A 17,077-nucleotide genomic window follows, 5' to 3' on the forward strand; every position below is an offset into this window, starting at 1 on the left:
AACCCTAGTTGTCTTGACGCTAACCCTAGTTGTCCTGACGCTAACCCTAGTTGTCCTGATGCTAACCCTAGTTGTCCTGACGCTAACCCTAGTTGTCCTGGCGCTAACCCTACTTGTCCTGACGCTAACCCTACTTGTCCTGACGCTAATCCTACTTGTCCTGACGCTAACCCTACTTGTCCTGACGCTAACCCTACTTGTCCTGACGCTAACCCTAGTTGTCCTGACGCTAACCCTACTTGTCCTGATGCTAACCCTACTTGTCCTGACGCTAACCCTACTTGTCCTGACGCTAACCCTAGTTTTCCTGACGCTATCCCTACTTGTCCTGACGCTAACCCTAATTGTCCTGACGCTAACCCTAGTTGTCCTGACGCTAACCCTACTTGTCCTGACGCTAACCCTAGTTGTCCTGACGCTAACCCTAGTTGTCCTGACGCTAACCCTACTTGTCCTGACGCTAACCCTACTTGTCCTGACGCTAATCCTACTTGTCCTGACGCTAACCCTACTTGTCCTGACGCTAACCCTACTTGTCCTGACGCTAACCCTACTTGTCCTGACGCTAACCCTACTTGTCCTGATGCTAACCCTACTTGTCCTGACGCTAACCCTAGTTGTCCTGACGCTAACCCTAGTTGTCCTGACGCTAACCCTACTTGTCCTGACGCTAACCCTAGTTGTCCTGACGCTAACCCTAGTTGTCCTGCTGCTAACCCTACTTGTCCTGCTGCTAACCCTAGTTGTCCTGACGCTATCCCTAGTTGTCCTGACGCTAACCCTAGTTGTCCTGACGCTAACCCTAGTTGTCCTGACGCTAACCCTACTTGTCCTGATGCTAACCCTAGTTGTCCTGACGCTAACCCTAGTTGTCCTGACGCTAACCCTAGTTGTCCTGACGCTAACCCTACTTGTCCTGACGCTAACCCTAGTTGTCCTGACGCTAACCCTACTTGTCCTGACGCTAACCCTACTTGTCCTGACGCTAACCCTAGTTGTCCTGACGCTAACCCTAGTTGTCCTGACGCTAACCCTACTTGTCCTGACGCTAACCCTAGTTGTCCTGACGCTAACCCTAGTTGTCCTGACGCTAACCCTAGTAGTCCTGACGCTAACCCTACTTGTCCTGACGCTAACCCTACTTGTCCTGACGCTAACACTAGTTGTCCTGACGCTAACCCTAGTTGTCCTGACGCTAACCCTACTTGTCCTGACGCTAACCCTACTTGTCCTGACGCTAACCCTAGTTGTCCTGACGCTAACCCTAGTTGTCCTGACTCACCCTAGTTGTTCTGACGCTAACCCTAGTTGTCCTGACGCTAACCCTAGTTGTCCTGACGCTAACCCTACTTGTCCTGACGCTAACCCTACTTGTCCTGACGCTAACACTACTTGTACTGACGCTAACCCTACTTGTCCTGACGCTAACCCTAGTTGTCCTGACGCTAACCCTAGTTGTCCTGACGCTAAACCTAGTTGTCCTGATGCTAACCCTAGTTGTCCTGACGCTAACCCTAGTTGTCCTGATGCTAACCCTAGTTGTAATGACGCTAAGCCTAGTTGTCCTGACGCTAACCCTAGTTGTCTTGACGCTAACCCTAGTTGTCCTGACGCTAACCCTAGTTGTCCTGACGCTAACCCTAGTTGTCCTGACGCTAACCCTACTTGTCCTGACGCTAACCCTAGTTGTCCTGACGCTAACCCTAGTTGTCCTGACGCTAACCCTAGTTGTCCTGACGCTAACCCTACTTGTCCTGACGCTAACCCTACTTGTCCTGACGCTAATCCTACTTGTCCTGACGCTAACCCTACTTGTCCTGACGCTAACCCTACTTGTCCTGACGCTAACCCTAGTTGTCCTGACGCTAACCCTACTTGTCCTGATGCTAACCCTACTTGTCCTGACGCTAACCCTACTTGTCCTGAAGCTAACCCTAGTTGTCCTGACGCTAACCCTACTTGTCCTGACCCTAACCCTACTTGTCCTGACGCTAACCCTAGTTGTCCTGACGCTAACCCTAGTTGTCCTGACTCTAACCCTAGTTGTCCTGACGCTAACCCTACTTGTCCTGACGCTAACCCAGATTGTCCTGACGCTAACCCTAGTTGTCCTGACGCTAACCCTACTTGTCCTGACGCTAACCCTACTTGTCCTGACGCTAACCCAGATTGTCCTGACGCTAACCCTAGTTGTACTGACGCTAACCCTACTTGTCCTGATGCTAACCCTACTTGTCCTGACGCTAACCCTACTTGTCCTGACGCTAACCCTAGTTGTCCTGACGCTAACCCTACTTGTCCTGACGCTAACCCTACTTGTCCTGACGCTAACCCTAGTTGTCCTGACGCTAACCCTACTTGTCCTGACGCTAACCCTACTTGTCCTGACGCTAACCCTAGTTGTCCTGACGCTAACCCTAGTTGTCCTGACGCTAACCCTACTTGTCCTGCTGCTAACCCTAGTTGTCCTGATGCTATCCCTAGTTGTCCTGACGCTAACCCTAGTTGTCCTGACGCTAACCCTAGTTGTCCTGACGCTAACCCTACTTGTCCTGATGCTAACCCTAGTTGTCCTGATGCTAACCCTAGTTGTCCTGACGCTAACCCTAGTTGTCCTGACGCTAACCCTAGTTGTCCTGACGCTAACCCTACTTGTCCTGACGCTAACCCTAGTTGTCCTGACGCTAACCCTAGTTGTCCTGACGCTAAACCTACTTGTCCTGACGCTAACCATAGTTGTCCTGACGCTAACCCTAGTTGTCCTGACGCTAACCCTACTTGTCCTGACGCTAACCCTAGTTGTCCTGACGGTAACCCTAGTAGTCCTGACGCTAACCCTAGTTGTTCTGACGCTAACCCTACTTGTCCTGACGCTAACCCTACTTGTCCTGACGCTAACACTAGTTGTCCTGACGCTAACCCTAGTTGTCCTGACGCTAACCCTACTTGTCCTGACGCTAACCCTACTTGTCCTGACGCTAACCCTAGTTGTCCTGACGCTAACCCTAGTTGTCCTGACTCACCCTAGTTGTTCTGACGCTAACCCTAGTTGTCCTGACGCTAACCCTAGTTGTCCTGACGCTAACCCTACTTGTCCTGACGCTAACCCTACTTGTCCTGACGCTAACACTACTTGTACTGACGCTAACCCTACTTGTCCTGACGCTAACCCTAGTTGTCCTGACGCTAATCCTAGTTGTCCTGACGCTAAACCTAGTTGTCCTGATGCAAACACTAGTTGTCCTGACGCTAACCCTAGTTGTCCTGATGCTAACCCTAGTTGTAATGACGCTAAGCCTAGTTGTCCTGACGCTAACCCTAGTTGTCTTGACGCTAACCCTACTTGTCCTGACGCTAACCCTAGTTGTCCTGACGCTAACCCTAGTTGTCCTGACGCTAACCCTACTTGTCCTGACGCTAACCCTAGTTGTCCTGACGCTAACCCTAGTTGTCCTGACGCTAACCCTAGTTGTCCTGACGCTAACCCTACTTGTCCTGACGCTAATCCTACTTGTCCTGACGCTAACCCTACTTGTCCTGACGCTAACCCTACTTGTCCTGACGCTAACCCTAGTTGTCCTGACGCTAACCCTACTTGTCCTGATGCTAACCCTACTTGTCCTGACGCTAACCCTACTTGTCCTGACGCTAACCCTAGTTGTCCTGACGCTAACCCTACTTGTCCTGACGCTAACCCTACTTGTCCTGACGCTAACCCTAGTTGTCCTGACGCTAACCCTAGTTGTCCTGACGCTAACCCTAGTTGTCCTGACGCTAACCCTACTTGTCCTGACGCTAACCCAGATTGTCCTGACGCTAACCCTAGTTGTCCTGACGCTAACCCTACTTGTCCTGACGCTAACCCTACTTGTCCTGACGCTAACCCAGATTGTCCTGACGCTAACCCTAGTTGTCCTGACGCTAACCCTACTTGTCCTGATGCTAACCCTACTTGTCCTGACGCTAACCCTACTTGTCCTGACGCTAACCCTAGTTGTCCTGACGCTAACCCTACTTGTCCTGACGCTAACCCTACTTGTCCTGACGCTAACCCTAGTTGTCCTGACGCTAACCCTACTTGTCCTGACGCTAACCCTACTTGTCCTGACGCTAACCCTACTTGTCCTGACGCTAACACTACTTGTCCTGACGCTAACCCTACTTGTCCTGACGCTAACCCTAGTTGTCCTGACGCTAACCCTAGTTGTCCTGACGCTAAACCTAGTTGTCCTGACGCTAACCCTAGTTGTCCTGACGCTAACCCTAGTTGTCCTGATGCTAACCCTAGTTGTAATGATGCTAAGCCTAGTTGTCCTGACGCTAACCCTAGTTGTCTTGACGCTAACCCTAGTTGTCCTGACGCTAACCCTACTTGTCCTGACGCTAACCCTACTTGTCCTGACGCTAAGCCTACTTGTCCTGACGCTAACCCTAGTTGTCCTGACGCTAACCCTAGTTGTCCTGACTCACCCTAGTTGTCCTGACGCTAACCCTAGTTGTCCTGACGCTAACCCTACTTGTCCTGACGCTAACCCTAGTTGTCCTGATGCTAACCCTAGTAGTTCTGATGCTAACCCTAGTTGTTCTGACGCTAACTCTACTTGTCCTGACGCTAACCCTACTTGTCCTGACGCTAACACTAGTTGTCCTGACGCTAACCCTAGTTGTCCTGACGCTAACCCTACTTGTCCTGACGCTAACCCTACTTGTCCTGACGCTAACCCTACTTGTCCTGACGCTAACCCTAGTTGTCCTGACGCTAACCCTAGTTGTCCTGACGCTAACCCTAGTTGTCCTGACGCTAACCCTACTTGTCCTGACGCTAACCCTACTTGTCCTGACGCTAATCCTACTTGACCTGACGCTAACCCTACTTGTCCTGACGCTAACCCTACTTGTCCTGACGCTAACCCTAGTTGTCCTGATGCTAACCCTACTTGTCCTGATGCTAACCCTACTTGTCCTGACGCTAACCCTACTTGTCCTGACGCTAACCCTAGTTGTCCTGACGCTAACCCTACTTGTCCTGACGCTAACCCTACTTGTCCTGACGCTAACCCTAATTGTCCTGACGCTAACCCTACTTGTCCTGACGCTAACCCTAGTTGTCCTGACGCTAACCCTAGTTGTCCTGACGCTAACCCTACTTGTCCTGACGCTAACCCTACTTGTCCTGACGCTAATCCTACTTGTCCTGACGCTAACCCTACTTGTCCTGACGCTAACCCTACTTGTCCTGACGCTAACCCTAGTTGTCCTGACGCTAACCCTACTTGTCCTGATGCTAACCCTACTTGTCCTGACGCTAACCCTAGTTGTCCTGACGCTAACCCTACTTGTCCTGACGCTAACCCTACTTGTCCTGACGCTAACCCTAGTTGTCCTGACGCTAACACTACTTGTCCTGACGCTAACCCTACTTGTCCTGACGCTAACCCTAGTTGTCCTGACGCTAACCCTAGTTGTCCTGACGCTAAACCTAGTTGTCCTGACGCTAACCCTAGTTGTCCTGACGCTAACCCTAGTTGTCCTGATGCTAACCCTAGTTGTAATGACGCTAAGCCTAGTTGTCCTGACGCTAACCCTAATTGTCCTGACGCTAACCCTACTTGTCCTGACGCTAACCCTAGTTGTCCTGACGCTAACCCTAGTTGTCCTGACGCTAACCCTACTTGTCCTGACGCTAACCCTACTTGTCCTGACGCTAATCCTACTTGTCCTGACGCTAAACCTACTTGTCCTGACGCTAACCCTACTTGTCCTGACGCTAACCCTAGTTGTCCTGACGCTAACCCTACTTGTCCTGATGCTAACCCTACTTGTCCTGACGCTAACCCTAGTTGTCCTGACGCTAACCCTACTTGTCCTGACGCTAACCCTACTTGTCCTGACGCTAACCCTAGTTGTCCTGACGCTAATCCTAGTTGTCCTGACGCTAACCCTACTTGTCCTGCTGCTAACCCTAGTTGTCCTGACGCTAACCCTAGTTGTCCTGACGCTAACCCTAGTTGTCCTGACGCTAACCCTACTTGTCCTGACGCTAACCCTAGTTGTCCTGACGCTAACCCTAGTAGTCCTGACGCTAACCCTAGTTGTTCTGACGCTAACCCTACTTGTCCTGACGCTAACCCTACTTGTCCTGACGCTAACACTAGTTGTCCTGACGCTAACCCTAGTTGTCCTGACGCTAACCGTACTTGTCCTGACGCTAACCCTACTTGTCCTGACGCTAACCCTAGTTGTCCTGACGCTAACCCTAGTTGTCCTGACTCACCCTAGTTGTCCTGACGCTAACCCTAGTTGTCCTGACGCTAACCCTAGTTGTCCTGACGCTAACCCTACTTGTCCTGACGCTAACCCTACTTGTCCTGACGCTAACACTACTTGTCCTGACGCTAACCCTACTTGTCCTGACGCTAACCCTAGTTGTCCTGACGCTAACCCTAGTTGTCCTGACGCTAAACCTAGTTGTCCTGACGCTAACCCTAGTTGTCCTGACGCTAACCCTAGTTGTCCTGATGCTAACCCTAGTTGTAATGACGCTAAGCCTAGTTGTCCTGACGCTAACCTTAGTTGTCTTGACGCTAACCCTAGTTGTCCTGACGCTAACCCTACTTGTCCTGACGCTAACCCTACTTGTCCTGACGCTAACCCTAGTTGTCCTGACGCTAACCCTAGTTGTCCTGACTCACCCTAGTTGTCCTGACGCTAACCCTAGTTGTCCTGACGCTAACCCTACTTGTCCTGACGCTAACCCTAGTTGTCCTGATGCTAACCCTAGTAGTTCTGACGCTAACCCTAGTTGTTCTGACGCTAACTCTACTTGTCCTGACGCTAACCCTACTTGTCCTGACGCTAACACTAGTTGTCCTGACGCTAACCCTAGTTGTCCTGACGCTAACCCTACTTGTCCTGACGCTAACCCTAGTTGTCCTGACGCTAACCCTAGTTGTCCTGACTCACCCTAGTTGTCCTGACGCTAACCCTAGTTGTCCTGACGCTAACCCTAGTTGTCCTGACGCTAACCCTACTTGTCCTGACGCTAACCCTACTTGTCCTGACGCTAACACTACTTGTCCTGACGCTAACCCTACTTGTCCTGATGCTAACCCTAGTTGTCCTGACGCTAAACCTAGTTGTCCTGACGCTAACCCTAGTTGTCCTGACGCTAACCCTAGTTGTCCTGATGCTAACCCTAGTTGTCCTGATGCTAACCCTAGTTGTAATGACGCTAAGCCTAGTTGTCCTGATGCTAACCCTAGTTGTCTTGACGCTAACCCTAGTTGTCCTGACGCTAACCCTAGTTGTCCTGACGCTAACCCTAGTTGTCCTGACGCTAACCCTAGTTGTCCTGACGCTAACCCTACTTGTCCTGACGCTAACCCTACTTGTCCTGACGCTAATCCTACTTGACCTGACGCTAACCCTACTTGTCCTGACGCTAACCCTACTTGTCCTGACGCTAACCCTAGTTGTCCTGATGCTAACCCTACTTGTCCTGATGCTAACCCTACTTGTCCTGACGCTAACCCTACTTGTCCTGACGCTAACCCTAGTTGTCCTGACGCTAACCCTACTTGTCCTGACGCTAACCCTACTTGTCCTGACGCTAACCCTACTTGTCCTGACGCTAACCCTACTTGTCCTGACGCTAACGCTAGTTGTCCTGACGCTAACCCTAGTTGTCCTGACGCTAGCCCTACTTGTCCTGACGCTAACCCTACTTGTCCTGACGCTAATCCTACTTGTCCTGACGCTAACCCTACTTGTCCTGACGCTAACCCTAGTTGTCCTGACGCTAACCCTACTTGTCCTGACGCTAACCCTACTTGTCCTGACGCTAACCCTAATTGTCCTGACGCTAACCCTACTTGTCCTGACGCTAACCCTAGTTGTCCTGACGCTAACCCTACTTGTCCTGACGCTAACCCTACTTGTCCTGACGCTAACCCTAATTGTCCTGACGCTAACCCTACTTGTCCTGACGCTAACCCTAGTTGTCCTGACGCTAACCCTAGTTGTCCTGACGCTAACCCTACTTGTCCTGACGCTAACCCTACTTGTCCTGACGCTAACCCTAGTTGTCCTGACGCTAACCCTAGTTGTCCTGACTCACCCTAGTTGTCCTGACGCTAACCCTAGTTGTCCTGACGCTAACCCTAGTTGTCCTGACGCTAACCCTACTTGTCCTGACGCTAACCCTACTTGTCCTGACGCTAACACTACTTGTCCTGACGCTAACACTACTTGTCCTGACGCTAACCCTACTTGTCCTGATGCTAACCCTAGTTGTCCTGACGCTAACCCTAGTTGTCCTGACGCTAAACCTAGTTGTCCTGACGCTAACCCTAGTTGTCCTGACGCTAACCCTAGTTGTCCTGATGCTAACCCTAGTTGTAATGACGCTAAGCCTAGTTGTCCTGACGCTAACCCTAGTTGTCTTGACGCTAACCCTAGTTGTCCTGACGCTAACCCTAGTTGTCCTGACGCTAACCCTAGTTGTCCTGACGCTAACCCTACTTGTCCTGACGCTAACCCTACTTGTCCTGACGCTAATCCTACTTGACCTGACGCTAACCCTACTTGTCCTGACGCTAACCCTACTTGTCCTGACGCTAACCCTAGTTGTCCTGATGCTAACCCTACTTGTCCTGATGCTAACCCTACTTGTCCTGACGCTAACCCTACTTGTCCTGACGCTAACCCTAGTTGTCCTGACGCTAACCCTACTTGTCCTGACGCTAACCCTACTTGTCCTGACGCTAACCCTAATTGTCCTGACGCTAACCCTACTTGTCCTGACGCTAACCCTAGTTGTCCTGACGCTAACCCTAGTTGTCCTGACGCTAACCCTACTTGTCCTGACGCTAACCCTACTTGTCCTGACGCTAATCCTACTTGTCCTGACGCTAACCCTACTTGTCCTGACGCTAACCCTACTTGTCCTGACGCTAACCCTAGTTGTCCTGACGCTAACCCTACTTGTCCTGATGCTAACCCTACTTGTCCTGACGCTAACCCTAGTTGTCCTGACGCTAACCCTACTTGTCCTGACGCTAACCCTACTTGTCCTGACGCTAACCCTAGTTGTCCTGACGCTAACACTACTTGTCCTGACGCTAACCCTACTTGTCCTGACGCTAACCCTAGTTGTCCTGACGCTAACCCTAGTTGTCCTGACGCTAAACCTAGTTGTCCTGATGCTAACCCTAGTTGTCCTGACGCTAACCCTAGTTGTCCTGATGCTAACCCTAGTTGTAATGACGCTAAGCCTAGTTGTCCTGACGCTAACCCTAGTTGTCTTGACGCTAACCCTTGTTGTCCTGACGCTAACCCTAGTTGTCCTGACGCTAACCCTAGTTGTCCTGACGCTAACCCTACTTGTCCTGACGCTAACCCTAGTTGTCCTGACGCTAACCCTAGTTGTCCTGACGCTAACCCTAGTTGTCCTGACGCTAACCCTACTTGTCCTGACGCTAACCCTACTTGTCCTGACGCTAATCCTACTTGTCCTGACGCTAACCCTACTTGTCCTGACGCTAACCCTACTTGTCCTGACGCTAACCCTAGTTGTCCTGACGCTAACCCTACTTGTCCTGATGCTAACCCTACTTGTCCTGACGCTAACCCTACTTGTCCTGACGCTAACCCTAGTTGTCCTGACGCTAACCCTACTTGTCCTGACGCTAACCCTACTTGTCCTGACGCTAACCCTAATTGTCCTGACGCTAACCGTACTTGTCCTGACGCTAACCCTAGTTGTCCTGACGCTAATCCTACTTGTTCTGACGCTAACCCTACTTGTCCTGACGCTAATCCTACTTGTCCTGACGCTAACCCTACTTGTCCTGACGCTAACCCTACTTGTCCTGACGATAACACTAGTTGTCCTGACGCTAACCCTACTTGTCCTGATGCTAACCCTACTTGTCCTGACGCTAACCCTAGTTGTCCTGACGCTAACCCTACTTGTCCTGACGCTAACCCTACTTGTCCTGACGCTAAACCTAGTTGTCCTGACGCTAACCCTAGTGGTCCTGACGCTAACCCTACTTGTCCTGCTGCTAACCCTAGTTGTCCTGATGCTAACCCTAGTTGTCCTGACGCTAACCCTACTTGTCCTGACGCTAACCCTAATTGTCCTGACGCTAACCCTACTTGTCCTGACGCTAACCCTAGTTGTCCTGACGCTAACCCTACTTGTCCTGACGCTAACCCTACTTGTCCTGACGCTAACCCTAATTGTCCTGACGCTAACCCTACTTGTCCTGACGCTAACCCTAGTTGTCCTGACGCTAACCCTAGTTGTCCTGACGCTAACCCTACTTGTCCTGACGCTAACCCTACTTGTCCTGACGCTAACCCTAGTTGTCCTGACGCTAACCCTAGTTGTCCTGACTCACCCTAGTTGTCCTGACGCTAACCCTAGTTGTCCTGACGCTAACCCTAGTTGTCCTGACGCTAACCCTACTTGTCCTGACGCTAACCCTACTTGTCCTGACGCTAACACTACTTGTCCTGACGCTAACCCTACTTGTCCTGATGCTAACCCTAGTTGTCCTGACGCTAACCCTAGTTGTCCTGACGCTAAACCTAGTTGTCCTGACGCTAACCCTAGTTGTCCTGACGCTAACCCTAGTTGTCCTGATGCTAACCCTAGTTGTAATGACGCTAAGCCTAGTTGTCCTGACGCTAACCCTAGTTGTCTTGACGCTAACCCTAGTTGTCCTGACGCTAACCCTAGTTGTCCTGACGCTAACCCTAGTTGTCCTGACGCTAACCCTAGTTGTCCTGACGCTAACCCTACTTGTCCTGACGCTAACCCTACTTGTCCTGACGCTAATCCTACTTGACCTGACGCTAACCCTACTTGTCCTGACGCTAACCCTACTTGTCCTGACGCTAACCCTAGTTGTCCTGATGCTAACCCTACTTGTCCTGATGCTAACCCTACTTGTCCTGACGCTAACCCTACTTGTCCTGACGCTAACCCTACTTGTCCTGACGCTAACCCTACTTGTCCTGACGCTAACCCTACTTGTCCTGACGCTAACCCTAATTGTCCTGACGCTAACCCTACTTGTCCTGACGCTAACCCTAGTTGTCCTGACGCTAACCCTAGTTGTCCTGACGCTAACCCTACTTGTCCTGACGCTAACCCTACTTGTCCTGACGCTAATCCTACTTGTCCTGACGCTAACCCTACTTGTCCTGACGCTAACCCTACTTGTCCTGACGCTAACCCTAGTTGTCCTGACGCTAACCCTACTTGTCCTGATGCTAACCCTACTTGTCCTGACGCTAACCCTAGTTGTCCTGACGCTAACCCTACTTGTCCTGACGCTAACCCTACTTGTCCTGACGCTAACCCTAGTTGTCCTGACGCTAACACTACTTGTCCTGACGCTAACCCTACTTGTCCTGACGCTAACCCTAGTTGTCCTGACGCTAACCCTAGTTGTCCTGACGCTAAACCTAGTTGTCCTGACGCTAACCCTAGTTGTCCTGACGCTAACCCTAGTTGTCCTGATGCTAACCCTAGTTGTAATGACGCTAAGCCTAGTTGTCCTGACGCTAACCCTAGTTGTCTTGACGCTAAGCCTTGTTGTCCTGACGCTAACCCTAGTTGTCCTGACGCTAACCCTAGTTGTCCTGACGCTAACCCTACTTGTCCTGACGCTAACCCTAGTTGTCCTGACGCTAACCCTAGTTGTCCTGACGCTAACCCTAGTTGTCCTGACGCTAACCCTACTTGTCCTGACGCTAACCCTACTTGTCCTGACGCTAATCCTACTTGTCCTGACGCTAACCCTACTTGTCCTGACGCTAACCCTACTTGTCCTGACGCTAACCCTAGTTGTCCTGACGCTAACCCTACTTGTCCTGATGCTAACCCTACTTGTCCTGACGCTAACCCTACTTGTCCTGACGCTAACCCTAGTTGTCCTGACGCTAACCCTACTTGTCCTGACGCTAACCCTACTTGTCCTGACGCTAACCCTAATTGTCCTGACGCTAACCCTACTTGTCCTGACGCTAACCCTAGTTGTCCTGACGCTAACCCTACTTGTTCTGACGCTAACCCTACTTGTCCTGACGCTAATCCTACTTGTCCTGACGCTAACCCTACTTGTCCTGACGCTAACCCTACTTGTCCTGACGATAACACTAGTTGTCCTGACGCTAACCCTACTTGTCCTGATGCTAACCCTACTTGTCCTGACGCTAACCCTAGTTGTCCTGACGCTAACCCTACTTGTCCTGACGCTAACCCTACTTGTCCTGACGCTAACCCTAGTTGTCCTGACGCTAACCCTAGTTGTCCTGACGCTAACCCTACTTGTCCTGCTGCTAACCCTAGTTGTCCTGATGCTAACCCTAGTTGTCCTGACGCTAACCCTAGTTGTCCTGACGCTAACCCTAGTTGTCCTGACGCTAACCCTACTTGTCCTGACGCTAACCCTAGTTGTCCTGACGCTAACCCTAGTTGTCCTGACGCTAACCCTACTTGCCCTGACGCTAAACCTACTTGTCCTGACGCTAACCCTAGTTGTCCTGACGCTAACCCTAGTTGTCCTGACGCTAACCCTACTTGTCCTGACGCTAACCCTAGTTGTCCTGACGCTAACCCTACTTGTCCTGACGCTAACCCTACTTGTCCTGACGCTAATCCTACTTGTCCTGACGCTAACCCTACTTGTCCTGACGCTAACCCTACTTGTCCTGACGCTAACCCTAGTTGTCCTGATGCTAACCCTACTTGTCCTGATGCTAACCATACTTGTCCTGACGCTAACCCTACTTGTCCTGACGCTAACCCTAGTTGTCCTGACGCTAACCCTACTTGTCCTGACGCTAACCCTACTTGTCCTGACGCTAACCCTAATTGTCCTGACGCTAACCCTACTTGTCCTGACGCTAACCCTAGTTGTCCTGACGCTAACCCTAGTTGTCCTGACGCTAACCCTACTTGTCCTGACGCTAACCCTACTTGTCCTGACGCTAATCCTACTTGTCCTGACGCTAACCCTACTTGTCCTGACGCTAACCCTACTTGTCCTGACGCTAACCCTAGTTGTCCTGACGCTAACCCTACTTGTCCTGATGCTAACCCTACTTGTCCTGACGCTAACCCTAGTTGTCCTGACGCTAACCCTACTTGTCCTGACGCTAACCCTACTTGTCCTGACGCTAACCCTACTTGTCCTGACGCTAACCCTAGTTGTCCTGACGCTAACACTACTTGTCCTGACGCTAACCCTACTTGCCCTGACGCTAACCCTAGTTGTCCTGACGCTAACCCTAGTTGTCCTGACGCTAAACCTAGTTGTCCTGACGCTAACCCTAGTTGTCCTGACGCTAACCCTAGTTGTCCTGATGCTAACCCTAGTTGTAATGACGCTAAGCCTAGTTGTCCTGACGCTAACCCTAGTTGTCTTGACGCTAACCCTAGTTGTCCTGACGCTAACCCTAGTTGTCCTGACGCTAACCCTAGTTGTCCTGACGCTAACCCTACTTGTCCTGACGCTAACCCTAGTTGTCCTGACGCTAACCCTAGTTGTCCTGACGCTAACCCTAGTTGTCCTGACGCTAACCCTACTTGTCCTGACGCTAACCCTACTTGTCCTGACGCTAATCCTACTTGTCCTGACGCTAACCCTACTTGTCCTGACGCTAACCCTACTTGTCCTGACGCTAACCCTAGTTGTCCTGACGCTAACCCTACTTGTCCTGATGCTAACCCTACTTGTCCTGACGCTAACCCTACTTGTCCTGACGCTAACCCTAGTTGTCCTGACGCTAACCCTACTTGTCCTGACGCTAACCCTACTTGTCCTGACGCTAACCCTAATTGTCCTGACGCTAACCCTACTTGTCCTGACGCTAACCCTAGTTGTCCTGACGCTAACCCTAGTTGTCCTGACGCTAACCCTACTTGTCCTGACGCTAACCCTACTTGTCCTGACGCTAATCCTACTTGTCCTGATGCTAACCCTACTTGTCCTGACGCTAACCCTACTTGTCCTGACGATAACACTAGTTGTCCTGACGCTAACCCTACTTGTCCTGATGCTAACCCTACTTGTCCTGACGCTAACCCTAGTTGTCCTGACGCTAACCCTACTTGTCCTGACGCTAACCCTACTTGTCCTGACGCTAACCCTAGTTGTCCTGACGCTAACCCTAGTTGTCCTGACGCTAACCCTACTTGTCCTGCTGCTAACCCTAGTTGTCCTGATGCTAACCCTAGTTGTCCTGACGCTAACCCTTGTTGTCCTGACGCTAACCCTAGTTGTCCTGACGCTAACCCTAGTTGTCCTGACGCTAACCCTACTTGTCCTGACGCTAACCCTAGTTGTCCTGACGCGAACCCTAGTTGTCCTGACGCTAACCCTACTTGCCCTGACGCTAAACCTACTTGTCCTGACGCTAACCCTAGTTGTCCTGACGCTAACCCTAGTTGTCCTGACGCTAACCCTACTTGTCCTGACGCTAACCCTAGTTGTCCTGACGCTAACCCTAGTAGTCCTGACGCTAACCCTAGTTGTTCTGACGCTAACCCTACTTGTCCTGACGCTAACCCTACTTGTCCTGACGCTAACACTAGTTGTCCTGACGCTAACCCTAGTTGTCCTGACGCTAACCCTACTTGTCCTGACGCTAACCCTACTTGTCCTGACGCTAACCCTAGTTGTCCTGACTCACCATAGTTGTCCTGACGCTAACCCTAGTTGTCCTGACGCTAACCCTAGTTGTCCTGACGCTAACCCTACTTGTCCTGACGCTAACCCTACTTGTCCTGACGCTAACACTACTTGTCCTGACGCTAACCCTAACCTATCTCATATACGTTTGTTCTTTTGCGCTATATGAGAGGATGAGAGGAACCTCATTTTCAGATATTTGGTTTGTGAGGCCACGGTGGCGCAGGTGTCAGCGCTGAAGCCTTGCTATTGCTAGGGTCCTGGGTTCAAATCCCTAAAGGGTAAAGTTGAAAAACTTTTTTTTTCTGGACTTAGAAAATTTTTCGACTTGTGTCAGACTTCCAGAGAGGGGAGCATGTCAGTGCGCGCATCCGATTTCAGTTCCAGAGCGATTCCTCCGATGAGTCCTTGATACTTAGTCGTTTTTGCCAAAATTTCTGACTTTTTTGAAAATTTCACAAATTTGTGAAAACTTCCACAAAATGAGGTTCTAGTATGTTATAGGGCATCCCAGGAGGGCTTCATATGTGTGGGTAAAATATATATCCCACAGGGGGAAAATTGAAAAAAAGTTGAAAAAAAAAATTTTTTGGGACTTAGAAAATTTTTCAACTTTTGTCAGACTTCCAGACAGGGGAGCATGACTGTGCGCGCATCCGATTTCAGTTCCAGAGCGATTCGCGCGATGAGTCCTTGATACTTAGTCGTTTTTGGCCAAATTTCTGACTTTTTTGAAAATTTCACAATTTTGTGAAAACTTCCACAAAATGAGGTTCTAGTATGTTATAGGGCATCCCAGGAGGGCTTCATATGTGTGGGTAAAATATATATCCCACAGGGGGAAAATTGAAAAAAAGTTGAAAAAAAAAATTTTTTGGGACTTAGAAAATTTTTCAACTTTTGTCAGACTTCCAGACAGGGGAGCATGACAGTGCGCGCATCCGATTTCAGTTCCAGAGCGATTCCTCCGATGAGTCCTTGATACTTAGTCTTTTTCAGAAGTCAGAATTTTGACTTCCAGGACCCACAAATCGTTGATAAATTGAGCCCGCTCACCAGTTCCAAGTGTTTTGGGGTCTCCCCGGTACCAGTAATGCAGCCTGCTCACTATATGTCGCAAAATAGAAAAAAAGTGAAAAAGAACCAGAATGAGGAAATTTCAGGGAGCCGAATCCGCCTAACAGTTCCAGGCGATCGGGTACTTTTTGACATGTGTCCCTAAAGTGGGTATAGGGTGACACCCAATGCAAATACCCAGTTTTGCACACCACCGGCAGAATATATAAGAGAGACGGACCTCTCGGCCCCGACACATTTCGACTCATTTAAGCTGGTTTTCACCTCTGTAGACCCGGGCACGTGTTTTGGCTATGAGTCCCTGTTCAGCTGGAGGTCTGCACCTTGGCTGAACCCAGACTTCCGCAGCTGCGTGGGGGGGCTTTTGCCGGTCGCCCATCCCAAGTAAGAGAGGTGTTCCTGGGTTGAAGTGAGCCTGGCCAGACCCCCCGCGGGCCCTGGTTCTCCACATGGGGGCGCCGTCAAGGCTAAAATCTGGATTTTTAGGCTGAGGAGAGGCTCCATGAGGGCGGATGCTTTCGTGGCTTCGACCCCAGTGCTGTTCCACATCCAGTACCCCCTCTGCAAGGGCGCCTGTACCCGAGTCTCGCTTCCAGGACTCTTGGGCATGCATCTCCTGACGACAGGGTTTTGCACACCACCGGCAGAATATATAAGAGAGACGGACCTCTCATCCTCGACACATTTCGACTCATTTAAGCTGGTTTTCACCTCTGTAGACCCGGGCACGTGTTTTGGCTATGAGTCCCTGTTCAGCTGGAGGTCTGCACCTTGGCTGAACCCAGACTTCCGCAGCTGCGTGGGGGGGCTTTTGCCGGTCGCCCATCCCAAGTAAGAGAGGTGTTCCTGGGTTGAAGTGAGCCTGGCCAGACCCCCCGCGGGCCCTGGTTCTCCACATGGGGGCGCCGTCAAGGCTAAAATCTGGATTTTTAGGCTGAGGAGAGGCTCCATGAGGGCGGATGCTTTCGTGGCTTTGACCCCAGTGCTGTTCCACATCCAGTACCCCCTCTGCAAGGGCGCCTGTACCCGAGTCTCGCTTCCAGGACTCTTGGGCACGCATCTCCCGACGACAGGGGTTTGCAGCCTCCGTACTTGGGCAAGTCCCTCCACGACCCCCTGATCTTCCTCCGATCGATCTGGCGCAGCGCTCCTGGGTGGGGAGGTGGCGCCGCTCGCTCGGCCCGGGCTTTGGAGCTCGCGCCGGCTTAAGGTGAGCGGTCCCCTTCCTCCTCTACCCCCGGGCTTCCGACACCTATCTTTGGGCGCGCACGCCGGCCTCGCATCCCGTCTGCGGA

Source organism: Phyllobates terribilis, unplaced genomic scaffold, assembly GCF_046119375.1.
Source record: "Phyllobates terribilis strain yellow unplaced genomic scaffold, ASM4611937v1 Scaffold_67__1_contigs__length_7525285, whole genome shotgun sequence".
NCBI classification, from domain to species: domain Eukaryota; kingdom Metazoa; phylum Chordata; class Amphibia; order Anura; family Dendrobatidae; genus Phyllobates; species Phyllobates terribilis.